The following is a 10,929-nucleotide window of genomic DNA, read 5'->3' as shown; positions in this document are numbered from 1 at the left end:
ACACATGTATTAAGGTTTCCGATCAATGTAATTCTAGCATGAATAATAAACCTTTATCATGAATAAAAAAATATAAAATAACAACTTTATTATTGCCTCTAGGGCATATTTCCTTCGGAAAATATGACAAATTTCATTTCATTAGAGATGGCTTTGCAGAAAAATGCATGAGCGAGCGGTTCATATTTTATTCTTCATCAAGTCAGTACAATTTTTTGGTTAGGATAGAAGGGTAAATGCATTGGTTGGTTGCTTGAAGAGTTAATAATAAACACGATGGCGTATGAGTTGCATGTCCAACAACGGACATCATACTTCTGTTTCGTGGTAATGCACGACATTCAATTGTATGCTACACCATAACAATGACTTGGTAGACACCGGATCTGCCTCCTTGGCTGGAGGGGGGGCACACGCCTCACCCCCCCCCCCCCTTGATGGCGGTGGCGAGGGGGTTGGCGAGGGACTCCTTATCGATGGTTCGTGGAGAAGTATGGTGTGAACGAGGGAGGACACCATGGCGAAGGTGAGGTGGACGTCATCTAGTTTTGAAGGGGAGGATTCGACAGGAAAAAGGAGGGTGCATCGTGAGGTGCGGTTTTTGTGTTGGGGCCGCACGTTGAAAATAGCATGATGGATAGTTTGGACAACCATATTTCTTCCTCACATATGGGTTGAATTTGAGACAATCCAGACTGTCTTGGATTTTGGGTAGCCCGTTGGGCGCCTTTTGATGTGTGAACATGTCCAGACGTTCTGGATCTTGGAGACGATTTTAATATTTTAGTTTATTTATCTATATGCATTATAGCCCGTAGCAACGTGCGGGCATTTTACTAGTGTTTATTTATAGAGGGAGTATGATATATAGCCGAATAACTATTCGTTTGCAAAATGACTCTCGTACATCGAACTATTTGTATCGGCAGACTCAGTTTTGATTATTTTCATGCACCAACACATACAGAGTGGTGGACTGAAAATACTAAAAAACAAAAAGGAAAGCCATAAAAAGGTTATTGAAACACAAAGCGATCATAATGCATGCATTACGACTAGGAAGAAAAAGTCCATCATCCAAGTATCAACAACGGCACAATATATATATTTGGGAAAATATTTTAGATGGGCATATTAATCTTGCGCTCCACGACGACTCTGTTTTCACCATCATTATCATCTTCTTCAGCGTTTTCTTCCTTGGTTTCGAGATACTCTGACTTCTGAAACCTGTCGGCCAATGTCTCCATCCCCATGGATACTAAGAAGAACCATACACGGGTGAGAAGCTCCGTAACTTCACTCATGTTCTTGGCGTGCAAGTATCCTCTGCACCTGCTGGCAGAGTAGCACAACATCTCCATCCATACCCCCTGGACCACCTCCCACCTCTCCAGTTCATCTTGTAGCTCCATCAACATTTTAGCAAGCCTGCATGCTGTTCCTATTATGCTGGTGTTATCTAATAAAGAAGGTTGCTGCGCCCTGGAAAGAATTCCCTGCGCAAGTCCTCTTTCGTCATGCAGTGCAGAATTGTCGCCTAGCATGAGCTCGATATCTTCACATGCAATGGTGAAGATGCCAATCCTGGACCCGGGTATAAGCATTTCTGGACGAATGGAGAGCAAGTATGTCATGTAGTTCGATATCACCCTGCTCCGGGCGGCGCACTCTCTGCCGCGAGGGGTTGTGCTCTGGTGGTGAAAGCATATGTCTATGGCGATGTGCCAGAGAAGGATACTTCTGTCAAATGGCATATTCAAGCTCCACCGAAGATGACGTTGATGCCTTAGAGCCCACTGCCCCCTGTGGAGGTTGAATCTCTTGTAGCTAGCAGCGTCATGGATGTATCCTTTCCAACCATCCGTAACATATCCATGAACCAACTCTACAACTTGGAGTTAGGACGTTGTTGGTGCATGTTCTATATAACAATGCATGTTAACATAGTCTTTGTAGCAGACAAGTGTGGCAAGCTTCATAAGAAAAGTGGGTCGCTTCTTACGAGCACAAAATGACAAGAGGTTATGTTGCGAAACCTTTTCTGTTTCCATCTCCATGATGAAAACACTGATGAAGAGGAATAGGAAATCCAGCAACGCGGTCGACCAAAACAAGATGTAAGTTACCTTGACATCTGTTGCGTTGTATTCATGATATTTGTGGTATGTGGAGAAGAGGACGGCAGAAGCTAAGGTCAAGAATGGAAGCCAAAGATGACAACAGAAAAAGCAAACCACTATGTTAGGTAGTTTTGTGTAGAGGAACAAAAACAACTCAGTAAGCTGTTCTCTCGACATACTATGGGCATGTTGGTAATCAAGGGCCATAAAATGTTGTAGGTTTTTTATCCGGTCAGAGTATAGAGCTGATATGTCTACCAGCGGCTGGGAGACATTAACCGCCCACGGATCACATGATGCTATGAGTTCAGCTTGGTCTTGATCACTGGCCAACTCTGGCAAACTCCTGATTGCTTCTTGTACAAATTCTTCAAGCGAGATGTCCTCTGTTTAGCTCTTTCTTCTTCTGTAGTTATGTATAAAATTCCCGGGAATGAACAATAGCATAATTTTTCGCAGACCCATGCGAGCTCGTTTTGCTCCCTCGGGGATAGTGACAAAGAAGAGACTATGTTACTAATACTGGCGCTCTTCATAGCCAATGGCTTCTGGATGGATCTAAAAATGCCGACGACGAACAACAAGATCGCGGCCTGCAGTAACCTCTTCTGCCCGACAGGCCATGACTTGCAAAAGACGTAGAGGGCGACCACGACCTGTGACCATAGTTTTAGAAATATTTCAGCGGTTGCCACTTTAGTCACAGGCTTGGTTCTCACTTTCACAGAAATTCAGTAATTTTTGGTTTTCTTTTCGGCCAAAAGACTGAAATTTTCAATTGAGTTTGACTAAGCAAATATTATGATTTTTTTAGAAAACTACCTGAATTCGGTGTTCTACCAAAGTCGCTAAAATAACAATTATTTCAGTGTGTAACAAAATTAATGAAACTTTCGAAATTCGACAAGATAACACTGAAAGTGAGAACCATGCCTGTGACACCATGGTGATGGCTTGTCGCCTCCATAGCTCGTTGTCTTCGATACTGTAGGCGGTCATCAGGTGCTGCCCCCCCGAGGTGGATGAGGAGGACAGGCGCCCACAGCACCTCCAGGCCAGCGGCGAGCTGCTCCTGCTGCTTGTGGCGGTTGAAGAGCGTGGCCAGGGCGTATATCGCCAGAGCGTCACCGCCTAGGTAGGCGAGCCAGAATACCAGCCTGAGCCAAGACGGAGGAGCACGCCTGCGCACCACGGAGGAGAAGAAGAGCAGGTACTGGACGAAGAGGCTGCCCAGCACGAGAACGCGCAGCTGCCACTCATCCCACCACTGCACGGCGCCTGATAGACCCATCCTCCTCGGCCGGCGCCCCTCCTCCCTCGCTCCTTATCGGCGACGGTGTACGTATGAATGCAGTGTTGTTCACCTTGTCTTCTCTCGTCCCCTGGCCGTCTATATAAGAGATGCGTGGGCTTAACAACAACAAGAAGAAGAGGAGGAAAATATATAGAGTAAGATAATAAAAAGGTTTTTGTTCCTTGCGTCCCCGTGATGGCATCCCTTGTGCAAACATGCATGCTCGACGCAGATCTTCATTTCTTTTGTGTTCTTTGAAGGATTCCTGTCGTCCCTTGAGCAATTGCCTTTTCACCTTCTACGTATCCCTCGCTTGCTCGCGCTGGTCACTAAATTGTTCCCTATACTTACTTAAAACAACACGCTGCGCGCGGACACACGCAACAATCAACCGATCCAAGGCGAGCATACTAGTATACTACTAGATACTAAGGCTAGTCGTAACAATAGTATCATAAACAGTATCATAAATGTCAAGTAGACTTTTTTTATGATATGACACACAATTAAATGAGAAAAGGGAGGATGTTGTATCATATTATGATACTGTATCATATTAAATGTCGTACTATTTTGAGTATTAATTTATGATACTATGCATTACAAAAGTAATACTTCCTCTGTTTTTATTTACTTTACATATTAGAGTTGACTAAAGTCAAACTTCGTAAAGTTTGATTTAGTTTATAAAAAACAATATAAACATTTATCATAACAAATATATATGATATGAAACTACATTCAATAAATAAATCTAATGGTGTTCATTTATTCTTGTATCTGTTAGTAATTTTATTTATAAACTTTATCAGAGTTTACAAAGCTTGACTTTGACCAAAACTAACACGCGGAAAAAAAAACGGAGGAAGTATCACACACTAGTATCATGATACTAGTACTCCCTCCATTCCACAATGTAGTGCGTCTGCGCTTTCCAGGATCTAAGTTTGACCATACATTTAAACAACGAGACCGACTGCGGCGGGAGCAAACAAGATCGACTGCGACAAGAGCAAAAATTATACCACAATCGGTCTTGTTGTTTAAATTTATGATCAAATTTAGATTTCAGGATACTTGAAAAGGGAAGGCTGTCCTGGAGTGCTACCGAGCCAACGGCCGCTCGGTAGACACGTCCATATATATGTGTGATAGAATTATAGTTAGCACGTAATGCTAGTAGTATTTCGTGTCCTATCAGAGTCCTGCACGAACTATGCATGCTGCATGCATGCAACGTACTAGTTGTGTACGAGTCAGCTTAGGTTTGCCTAGCAATCAAGGTCGGCGGCTGATTAGATTAGGAAGTAGTACGTACTAGTGTCCGAGTCTAGTACGAGTCCACAGCAGGATCGGTCTAGTCTACCCGGATCGTGTATATATATGTGCACGAGGCTGCGTGAGTTCTGTACTTTTGTATCACGGTGAGAACAGCAGAAAAGAAATAAAGAGAAAATAAGGACACGACAAGGGCCCTTGGCTATTGGCCATTGCCGGTTGCCACTGCCAGTTGACACCGGCGGCCTTCAATCACGGCGAGCAGCCCAGCCGGCCAGTCGTCGCGCCTCCTGATCATAGCTCAATGGTACGTGTCAGGCTCGTACTTCGTACCCGCGCCCTAATCTTCTGCTTGTACCCTTTCTTTTCGACGCACGCGTGCTAAATTGCTAGTAATTCAGTGGCTTGAAATTCTTGGCATGCGTTGGACTCACTTCGTGTGCATGCGCTGCAATGCAGTCTCTGCTACCGCTGTTCCTGAGGCCGGCGGCGCGGTTCCTGGGGCCGTTCCTGGCGGGCCGGCCGGCGGAGGCGGCGGCCACGCTGCTGCACCGCGCCGGCGTGCTCCCGATGAACAGGGCTCTGGAGCGGCTCGTCAGGGACGACGGCGGCGCCGAGGACTGCATCGCGCGTCTCGTCGTCAGCGTGCTCAGCTGCCTCCGCTAGGGAACCGGTTTAGCATGTTGATACACTGTGGTTTGGGGATTGATGTTCTCCACTACTACTACAGGTTTAGCATGAAGGACTGAAGCTAGCGAGGGAAACAGGATGCCATAATGTGATAGTAAGATCGGACAATATCACGGTGGTGGAGGCACTCAAATTCAATGGTGGCTACTCCATGGTGGCAGCACCGTTATTTGATGAATGTCGTAGTTTTCTCGAAGACTTTAGGAGGTTTACTATCGAGCATTGTATTAGAGAGTTAAATAGCGTAGCTCATGAGCTAGCAAGATGGGGTAGTGCTATTAATCCATCTCGCTGGATTGACGCCCCGCCTGATTTCATTGTAAATCTTTTGGCAGACGATGTTTCTATTCTTTGATTAATAAAGTAAACTTTCCTGTAAAAAAACAGGTTTAGCATGAAGCAAGTTTCTTGCAGATTTAATGCAACTTCATTGGTTAACAGTGACTGACGCCTTTTTTTGACATATATGTTTGATAATTTCAAGAGCAGTGCCTTCATTTCTAACTCAGCACTCCAATATATATTCTCATGATCCATAATTTATAGAGAAAACAAGTAACCAGAAAGGAAAAAATAAATAAAAGCTCATTTTTCCAAATTAAGAGAGATAAGACAGAAGGCTAGTTAGAAAACAGGCACATGTGCTGATACCATTTCAAGGATCCACCGATTAGCAGCAAGTTACAACAACAATAACTAATTAAAGCCAGTAACCATATGGCAGTGAAAATGAATGTGTCGGCGTTATAAAATCACTAACCGAATTGTGCCGGGCTCTCCTTGAGCCTTCTGTCTAAAACCAAATTGTATTATTTTACAGACACGGCTGGAATTAATAGGCGATATCTCATCAAATGGAAGTATGAAAAGGAATCATGTACTGCAAAAATTAGTGCGATTTGCGAATATGAAAACACAACTCACTCGCGGTCTTACAGCAAGTGTCATGTTACTAAAGAGCAAAGGCACAGCCCAAATCGATATTATCACACCTCACAAGCAATCACACAAGTCATGAACAGTAGTTCTAGCACTAGCAGTAGTAAACACAGGCAGTAGTAGTAGAAAACAGTGTGCCCATCAGGCAGTTGTATCAGTGGTACGTCTTGAAAAGGCAGAGAAAACCAAGACGGTGCGCACATCAGGTGTAGCACGAACGTACAGAGGCACTGGATATACTCATCTTGAGATTCATTGACGCCTTATCACATGCGGCCCAAATTATAAAGCATCTTCCTTCGGGCGGGTGACCTACATGAGACCAGCATCACATGAGCCTTTTTTTTATGGAAGCATCATATGAGCATCTTGAGTTAGTGAGATTAGAGGGAGGAACAAGTAGGCACTGGTTGATAGGTGAGTGGCTACAACTTACGCATGTACGCATTTCCCGACCAGTGCGGCAGGTCAAAGCCGGAGAGTATGATGTCACTGCTTCCCTTGAATCGCAGAGCATTTGGCGCAGCAATGTCAAGAAGTCACCGGTGATTTCGTGGAAGACCAGATACTGGAGGGACACGAGGAACTCAATGCCATGTGGGACCTCCGTCATGCTGTTGAGGTTGACTAGGGATAATCTTTCCAGGCCCGCCATGGCACCTTGCTATATCTCTAGCTGGTTCAGATTAGGCAGGTCTCTTAGAAAGAGAATCTTTAGCTTGGGAAACCGCCCCGTGAGAAATGTCAGCTGCTCTCCGTTGTACGCTCTGGTGAAGTGTAGAAGTGTCAAGTTCGACAACAAAGAAAGCGATGGCAGTGGGTCTTTTCTCAGTTGTGACCAAGACAGAGCCAATGCACACAAGTTCTGTCCTCCATCAGATTGGAAGAGAGGAGACTCATCCAACGACCCTTGTTCTAATCGTCCTCTCAACGATAGCGTTTGCAGATTTGGCGGGAGGACGTTCAACAAGAGAACCTCGTTCTCATCACTTGCATTCACAGATAGCTTGGACAAATACTGCATATGAACTAGAGACTCGCGGATGCGTCCACAGTAGATTCCCTTTACATTTGATAACCTCAAGCTTCTCAGTTGCCTCAGCTCCCCCAAATGTCTAACTGACTCACCCTGCACTTCCAATGTTCGTAGGGTTTGCAGGTTTGTTAGATTCCCAAGACCAATGGGGATAGTCATACCACTGTGAGAATGAATATCCCTCCAATCTAGATAATTCATTTGCTCAGCAAATAAGTGCCTAAGCTTCTTCAGGTTGACAACCCCACTAGGCAAATAATGTATATCTGACCTATAAAGGTCCAGTGTCAACAAATTTGAAAGCTTTTCAATAGACCTCGGGAGCATCTTCACTTTTGAATTACGCAAACCTAAATGGCAGAGACTAAAAAGATCTCCAATGGCATCTGGAATCTTCTCAATGGGTAAGCCACTTAATTCTAGCATTGTCATATATCTTGACTTCTTACATAACAGAGGTAGTAGAGTGAATGATGGCATGTTATCATCCACTACAATGACGGTTCAAAGTTGGTGTATACTAGAAAACGAGTGCTGAATATCCTTCTTTAGCTTATGCATTACCAATCGACGCCCGTCCATGTCAAGGGAACCCCCACATTTATCCTCATATGTAACACCAAAACAATCCTTTTGACACAAATCAACGGCCAATTCTCGTAAGATATCATGCATTCTGAATTCCTTCGTCCTACCAAATGAGTTCCTTTTAACAAGTTGTAGCATGTTTCTATCAATTAACTCCTTTAGATAGCCTTTTGTCACTTCTTCTAATGTGCTTTCACCCCTCTCCTCAATGAATCCCTCTGCTATCCATAACCGTACAAGTTGTTTCCTTTTGAAAAGATAGTCTTCTGGGAATAAACTGCAGTATAGGAAACAACTTTTCAAGTGTGTTGGAAGGTAGATGAAGCTCAGATGCAAAATATTCCTTATCTGATCAAGCCTCAAGTTATTAATTAGCTCCCAACTCAGTTGGTCATTTATTCTTCTCCATTCTTCCACAGTTTTCTCACGCACACGCAAGAGGCTACCAACTGACACAATAATGAGAGGCAAGACTTTGCACTTGCTAACTATTTCGTCAGACAAAGACTTCAACTCCACAGGACATTCATGATTTTATCTATTGGAAAGGCTTTCTTATGAAAGAGATCACATGCCTTGTCTTCTGGCAAAGCTTCTAGCTTTAAGATATGTCCCGGAGAGGCAAGTGCAGCAACATCACCTTCCCTTGTGGTAATTATCAATCTGCTGCCGTTGTCATTATGAATAAGCACTCTAGACAAGTCATCAAATGCTTGTGGAGTCCAAACGTCATCCAGTATGATCAAATACTTAAGTTGCTCCAGAAATCTTTTCAGTGTCTCTTCAAGGCATGTGATGTCCATCGCCGCGGTGTTAGACAGAACACTGACATTATCTTTGAAAAGTTCGTTGATTGTATTCCTCAGGACATCCTCTCTAGAATAAGTTTGAGAAATGGAGACCCACACATGGCACTGGAATTGCTCTCTCTGCTTCCTATAGACATTTGCAGCTAAAGTTGTTTTACCAAGTCCTTCCATTCCAAGCAGTGCTATCACGGGGCACTCCAAAACAGCACGTGCCAACCACTGCTCAAGTATCTCTCTGTTTTTATCCACCCCCACTAAATCTTCTTCATTAAGGGAACGTGAAATGTTTTCTAGATCTTGGGACCTCTTGACAATGTAATTCGAGCTGCTAGTATCCTCGTTCTGTATCATGGGGACCCAACGATTTTTCATCTCTGACAGGTGTGCAAGGTCTTTCTCTATTTCCTTCGCCTTGAAAGCTATCTGGTTCAAATAAAGCAGAGATCCTGGTTTTATGAACCCTTGCTTCAGGTAAAAGCAACACCATATATCATGTTCCTGATCAATTAGATACAAGTACTCATCCACTATGTCTTCCATCACATGTGCTACCTTCCGTACTTCCTCCAACCAGCCCTCATATACTTGATTGTTGCTGTTTCGAATGTCCATTTGACAAACAACATCATGTATGACGCGAAGCTCCCTTGCAACATGACCCATGTTGCCCTGTAGCTCTACTTTTTACTTCCTGTACTTCGCAAGTTGCATGCTCACCTGGTCTACCGCTCCATTTGCCAAGGCATTTCCGATATTTTTAATGGCTAAAAGAATCACAATCTCCGCCATTATTTTCTGAGAATTACTAATATCTGTCTGTTGGGTGGTAGCCTAGTTGTATATTTTCGTCGGTATCAATAGAATGGCCACTGCAAATTGAGGTGATGTATTAATTAAGGACTGTGCTAACAATCAGTCGACTCGTTGTTAGCGACAGATCCGGACGATCTCGTGTATACTTCTTTGCTCGATTCCATGTCTCAGTGCAATCTCGCATGCAGTGTTGTGCTGCAATCTCACATGCACATCTTCTTTTGTTTGCATAGAGCACACGTAGATAAAAAGAAAAGATGACGTCAGCAAAGAGTTCATTAGAAACGAAACTTCAAAATGTTTTGTAGCTCAAATCGTTGGTCCGATTGAAAAATTGTTTTCACATAAAAAATTCGTTGCGACGAGAACTCCGAAACTAGATCCCATGTTGGTATGTTTCGATGGCTTGTTTTGGGGGGTCAAAAGTTATCAGACCTATGCTAAATAAGTTATCACCTGTGTGGTACTCTAGTTACCCTCCTGTTTATATGAAAATTACCGGGGCATAAAAATGACTCCTCTAATATTCTCTCCACATGCAAATGCAGTAGCGCATAGGAAATCTGATGTCATTATAAATTCTCGCTCTTTCGAAAATGTAAAATGTTTTATAGCTCAAACTGTCGTTTTTAATTGAAAATTTGTTTTCACATAAAAAATTCATCGCGATGAGAACTTCGAAACTAGATCTCATGTTGACATGTTTTGATCACTTTTTTGAAAAAAAGTTACCACAAAGTTATCAGTTATGTTATATGTATATTAACATGTTATTATGTAGAAGTGACCGGAGATGTGTTTTCAATGACTTCTTTCCCCTAGGTCAAATTTAACGTGGTATTTATACCTAAGTTATCAGCTCCGAATGCATACATTACCATGCTATTTGCACTGAAGTAACCGGGTATGTTTCAATAACTTTTTATTCGGGTCTAAAGTTACCGCGTTGTTTATACCTAAGTTATCAGGTCTATGATGTGTGAGTTACCATTCTATTGACAAAAAAGTTATCGAAGGTATATTGCATCAACAACCCTCCCCCACCCCTCACCACCATCGCCAAAGTTACTAAGACTAAGGTGAGTTATCATGTTATTCACACAAAAAAGTTACCAAGGGTATATGAAATTTCATCAACCACCCTCCCCCCACCCGGTCACCAAATATACCAAGAGTGGGGTACATTAGTTATCAGGTCTACAATGTGTGAGCTACCGTGCTATTCACATAAAAAGTTATCGGGGTATATTTCATCACCCCTCCCTCAAGAAAAAGTACCAGGACCTGGGTGCATAAGTTATCGGGTCTCCGATGTGTGAGTTACTATACTATTCACATGAAAGTTACCGGGGGGATACT

The sequence above is a fragment of the Triticum dicoccoides genome, chromosome 7A (assembly GCF_002162155.2).
Source record: "Triticum dicoccoides isolate Atlit2015 ecotype Zavitan chromosome 7A, WEW_v2.0, whole genome shotgun sequence".
Taxonomy (NCBI): Eukaryota; Viridiplantae; Streptophyta; class Magnoliopsida; order Poales; family Poaceae; genus Triticum; species Triticum dicoccoides.
Note: the sequence above shows the minus strand (reverse complement) of the source record.